Raw genomic sequence first — 5,961 nt, 5'->3', positions numbered from 1 at the left:
ACCATTCCAAGCTTTTCCTGATCCATCCAGGTATTGTTGAATGCCTCTGTTCTGTATTCTTAGTGCACCATGCACGTTCCTTTATCATGATCTACAGCACATTGTGCTGTAATTATTTGTTTGCAAGTCTTGCTCTGTCACTAGACTTGAGAGCAGAAACTAGGTCAAGCTTATATTTGCATTTTCTGTACTTAGCAAAGAAATGAACACATGCCGGATAAACAAAATTAATAATTGAATTAATAATTGTCCAAAGATGGAAAGCAGCTTGCGTCTCCCAAGGAAGCTGTGTCCCGAGACCCTTCACTCCTAATCGGTGAGCTTTGCTATTTGGGCTGAAACCACGTAGTCAAGTGTTACTTCCTGTGGACTACACAGGACAGCTCACTGAATGTTTTGAGAGGATTGGCTCCTTACGATACTTACTTGAAGGAGACAGCAAGGGCATCTCAAAATCTGCTTTTGCTCAAATCAGTCAATATGTTTTAATGACTCTGTTGAGAATGCTGAAATAGTCATGTCCATCAGAGTTCATTTTGAGTTCACAAAACAAGACCCCCAAATGGAATATAGACTTGAACTCCTGCACAGAAAGATTCTTTTTGTGATCTCCAGCAGTTACTGATTTCCATGTGTGTGTTCCAAAGAGTATAAAGCACCTGGCTGAGTTCAGTTTTGCCCATCCATAAAACGCCCGATGGCCCTGAGGCACCGAGTTTGCTTATTAATCAAAAGCACTGTCGTGTATACACCGGCATGCCATGCAGATTGATAAAGTTACGCCAGTATTGTGGGAGTGGGGAAGTTTTATAACCTCACCAGCTTCTACACCTTCACAATTTGTAATGTTTACAGACTACTTCAGGGATTTTCTCCAAGGATAAATCAGTCCCTTTAATCTTGTTACCGTTCATACATCACTGAGGTGTTCTGCTCCGTGCTCTTGCCAGTGTACAGATGAGAGGAACTCTTCCTTTCTGAATGGCAAACCAGCACCTGAAGCAGAGACCTGCCAGGCAGGCTCTGGCTCCTGGGATCGTATCATGCACACCACTCTGTAATGCCTGAAGCACCACCATTTTTGTCTTCTTTGTGTTTCATTTTTAGCTAGTAACGATTTGGGGTTATGTTGTTCTCCAGAAACCAGATTTTACAGAAGTATTGATTAGAGTTTCAGAAGGTCTACTAACAGGTGCGGTGCATGGTTTGAAAATGACCTAATTAGAGGTGCAAAGAAATAAAAGGTGGCTCTAGACTTGGGAAGGAGGGGTAGTGGGGCAACCCTTCCCTTTTCTTCAGATATTCCTTATTTTTCTTTCTGCCTGAGGAATGGCAATGGAGACTTAATGCAGTCCACCAGCCTTTTTAAAGAAAATCTTGTGAATGACATGCTTCACAATGTACTGATAACAGTACTATCTCGTATGACTTGGATAAAAGTGAGTAGGCTTCTTCTATTTTTCTAAAAATAAAACAAAACAAAACAGAAGTAACATTAAATTGTAATCACCTTGGACATTAGTATTATTTTTAACAGTATATTATATATAACCTGCTGTGATAGAATAATTGCCTAATATATTCATCTGAATATTGTCCACCCCATTATTTCTAGTCTACTTTTTATGCTTCATTTTTAAATATAAAAATGTCATATCCTAGTAGGAGGAGGTGACTGTCATTATTCAGTTTTCATTTTCAAGACAGATACCTCTCAGATGGCAAAAAAAATAACATACATTTTGGCTTTTGCACAAGCAATTGAATTACACTTTGGAGGAAATCTACTTTGTATAGCCATGACAAAATCAATTCCAGATTTCACAGTGATAAGGAAATCAGCATAGTAAATTAATTTCTGAAAGTGTTCCCGTTAGAGCTGCCTGCTGCTGCTCTGTTGATATCACTACCCTTTCTGCAGTGGAGAAGTTAGAGTCTGTTTTTTAAAACGATTTCATAGCGAATCTCGTATGAATACACCAGAATGCAATGTCTATTTTCAGATTGTAGCAGGGATTGGGCTTCTTGTATCTAGAAAATGTGGATACAAAATGCATTTTGTCTCCATGAAATGCACAGTGCTTTGGCACCATTATAAAGCCAAACAGCCGTGACTTGGATCTCCGTAGACCTGCTTGCTCTCTATTGTGTAGTCTGCCTGGCAGGCTTAGTTGAAGATTTCAGAAGGAGGTTCATGAGATGCACTGCCATATCATGCGTCTCTCTGGAGCTGCTGGTTTGTCCTTGTCCAGTCTGTCAGGAAACCAGCACAGCCTGTCTGAGTCAGAGCATGCAAGATCTCCTTCCTTCTCCTCCTCCCTGCAGGTGGTGGCAGCTCTGGTCTTCGGTGCTGCTGATTTCACTGCTGCCCTTGTCTGCGGACGAGGTGCACCTGCTCTCAAGTGTCCTGAAGCCCAGAGTCCTAAGCCAAGAACATTTTTGTAACTGTCAATGCAGCTCCTCGCCTCTTGTGCATGTCTAGATATTTTTATGAAGCTACAAGGAATCTCCACCAGCTAAAACTGATAATTGCATTTTAATGGAACATGACTAATGATTTTAGGAGATTGGGGCCATAACTGATTGCATTTAAAGGCAATTTAATGCTCTGTTTTAAAGTTAAGAATGCCCTTTTGTGGCTATCTGGGTTTACTGCAGAATCCCTTTGCAGAAATTCTGGAGCAAAGCCCTTAATGATCATTTTATGGGTCCCCTTACATCCTAAGGCCTGACCTTGTCTGTATAGTATAAGACAGTTACTTTGTAGGCACTTCTCCCCCGAACTGAAGGCTTAAGAATCTCCTGAAACCTGAGTTTCCTTTTTTGTTTTGTCCAAACATGAAGAGTTTTATTAGTTTTAGTGTGGATTTCGTTAAGTGTGCTCTATGAGGCAGGATTTGGGGTTATGTTGTCCTCCAGTAACCAGATTTTACAGAAGTATTGATTAGAGTTTCAGAAGGTACCCATTCCACCGAGCAACCAGACATCCTCTTGTCATGTATCCTGCTCCATCCAATAGCCTGGGTCAGACCCGAGCAGTCATTTGATCTCCATTTTGAGATCATGAAAATGAAGTTTACCAGACTTTAATAACATGCCCACGCTGAGGCAGTTAGTGGTACAACTGACCAAGGTCAAAGAGCCTGTGATCCGGAAGCCCATGCCCTAGACACCCAGACGCCTGTCAGCTGAGAGCTTTGCTTTCCTCACTGGCGCAAGTCTAATGAGGTGTGGTCAGTCTTGGTGACGACAATTGCTGCCCATTTTTCTGATTCCTCTTTGGCTTCTGTCACCTGAGTGACAGTCCCCGTCGCCATGAGGCACTTTCTGTGCTGTCTCCTTGCAAGCTTCCTTGCATGAAGCTCTGTGATACCACTTCACATACTGAGCTCTGGTCTCTTTGAGGTGTGGATCTTTGTTACAGCATGACTTGCTTAAAGATGGGACCAAATTTCGTTGTTCTTTTTGTCGCCAAGATCTCTTGGAGTTTTTGGAACTTGTTGTATGGATGAATGTTCCCTCCAGGTGTATGAATGAACCTTTCATGCTACCTGCCTCTCACAACTCTGACTTGAGTGTGATACTTAGTTTCCCCCTACCACGTGGTCATTGCCTCTAAGACCCTCCTTCCACTACATCCTCTTCACTCTCAAAGTAGATCCCATTCAACCTCTCATCACTTCTAGGGTGGCTTCTGGTGTTTAATGATCAAATCTCTTGCTCGTCGGATTTTTCTTCTCTAGCAGCACCAGATTCCACCTGCCCTACTTTTCTGTCCTTGTTTATCTTGACCCCTGTCTTTGCATTGGGCATCCTTGGGGATGGGTGGTTGTTAGGCATGCTTATGATCCTGTGCCGTTATTTTACTCCCATGACTGTATGGCCTTCTTATACTTGACCTCCTGTATGCAGAGAGGTGGAGAAGCTTTGGGAACAGAAACGCCCCTTCCTCTCTCCCTGCTGGCTGTCATCCTTGTCAGTGATGGTGATGTGCCCTGTGATACTTATCAGTAAGTTCTAGTAACTATGCACTCCATCCTAGGAGACGGAGTGCCAGATCTCTGTCATTGTACGCTCTCTCTCTCTTTCTCCTTTCTTCCCTCTTCCTTTTGTTCTCTCTCTCTTATTAAATGTTGATCTTAGATCTTCAAATTAGAAATGGAAATAGGAGGCACAGAGGGTGGAAAATAAGGACAGTGATGGAGGAGGAGGGGATAGGAATGAGGGGAGTAGGAAGGGAGGAAAGGGAAGAACAAGAGCAGGGGGAGAGAGGAGGAGAGGAGCCATTGGTAAATACTCATAACAGAGCTCCTTTGTGTATTCCCCTCCCTGACTCCATCGCCGTCTCTTCAGCTGCTGCCCTGCCTGGGCTAAGTGCTGAATCAACCCGTATTCTCTCTTCTCAAGAGTCAGTCTCTTGTGGCTTGCTGCCTCTGCACTAGCTGTTTTTCTCCTTGAGCGTGGCCTCCTGCCTTCCTTCTGTTGTTTGTTTGCCCTGGGATTTCCCTACTGATCCTTGGACCAGCTAGTCTCCTTTGTCCAGGCTGATCTCCATAATACGTTCTTCCTAGGGAAGGCGGAAGTAGATGGTCGTTCCTGCTTGTCGTCTTCTGGCTCCTCTGCTGTGACCCTCATCTGTCGGTTCCTTCCTAGGCATTTGCATAAACGCAGTATTTGTGCCCATCCTGTTTACGTACACCAATGCCGCCAAGACTTGGGATTCTCTCATCTTTCTTTGCATCCTAATGAGTTCAGTGTGCCTTGGATGTCTCTGGTCTGGAACAGTTACTGAAAACCCTTCCAACCTCACTCAGACTCCAAGGGGTGGCCATTTATTCAGCCTGGACCTAACTTTTGAAGGAAAGGAAGTCATTTTCCTTGATGAACCAGATGTCAGCACCAGTAATTTTTGTTTCAATCATTGAGTTATTTATTGTTTCTTTTTTTAAGGAATCCTTCCGATGTTTACAGGGTTTCAGTGTCTTATAAACCTGTTAATGGCCTTTGCCCAAATTTAGCAGGAGAGCTAGTCCTTTTTTGTAGGTGTGCTGTGGCAGACTTTCCTTAGGAAGGAGTTACTCTCTTCCTCCCCTGTGCCCTGTCCTCTTCCCCTCTTTCCTCTTCCTCCTTCTTCTTGCTCCTCCCTTGCTTCTCCTCATGTTCACCTCTCCCTCCTCTCCTCCTCCTTCCTCTTACCTTCATACTCTTTTTCTCCTCCTCCTCCTCCTTCCTCTCCTTTCCTTCCTCTGCCACTTGTTATTTTAAATAATGCCTTCTAGTGACTTGTTCTTACCTGGCTAGCAGGTTTTTCCCAGCTCATTAAGGTGGACCTACAGTAGAGAACTTTAGAAATTTCTGTTTGAGTACACTTCTTTGTCCTAGAAAGGAAAATGGGAAGATAACATGCTAGGCAGATACCCTCCGTGGGCCAGCCCTACATCTGAGACAGGATTCCTGCAGCTTTCCATGGAGTGATTCATTGCTTCCTCTTGGGAGCTTGTAAGGTGGGCAGATCTGGCTTCTTTCTCCTGTGTGGGACTCAGAGCCATCAGCCAGGGTTGCCACCTGGGCTGGGAGAGCCCCAGCACGTGAATGCTTTGGATACACGTATTGCAGAGAGCAACTCAGTGAGCAGACTGGGGCTTTGCTTAAAGAAAACAAAACAGACAAAAAAAACCACTCAGTGTTTGTAGGTAGACAGCTTCCTGAAAGGCGTGCCCGTGTCTTGTGGTAGTGTGGCACCTGTTTGTTCCTCGGGCTCTGGGCGGGTCTCTTGAGCCCATATAATTTATTGTAGAACCTGATCTTGTCACCCTTGACAGTACTGATACTTCATGATAATAACAAGTCCTCGCAGAGAAAAGTTTTTTTGACATGGGCCCATCATTTCCTGTTCTTTCCTTTTAATACGGTTCTTTTATTTTGGCCCTGAGAAAACACATGGAATGTTCTTCTGCCTAA

The sequence above is a fragment of the Heterocephalus glaber genome, unplaced genomic scaffold, assembly GCF_053883595.1.
Source record: "Heterocephalus glaber isolate CG9 unplaced genomic scaffold, H.glaber_assembly_v1.0 deba00001072, whole genome shotgun sequence".
Lineage (NCBI taxonomy): Eukaryota > Metazoa > Chordata > Mammalia > Rodentia > Bathyergidae > Heterocephalus > Heterocephalus glaber.
This window is presented reverse-complemented; position numbering follows the sequence as displayed.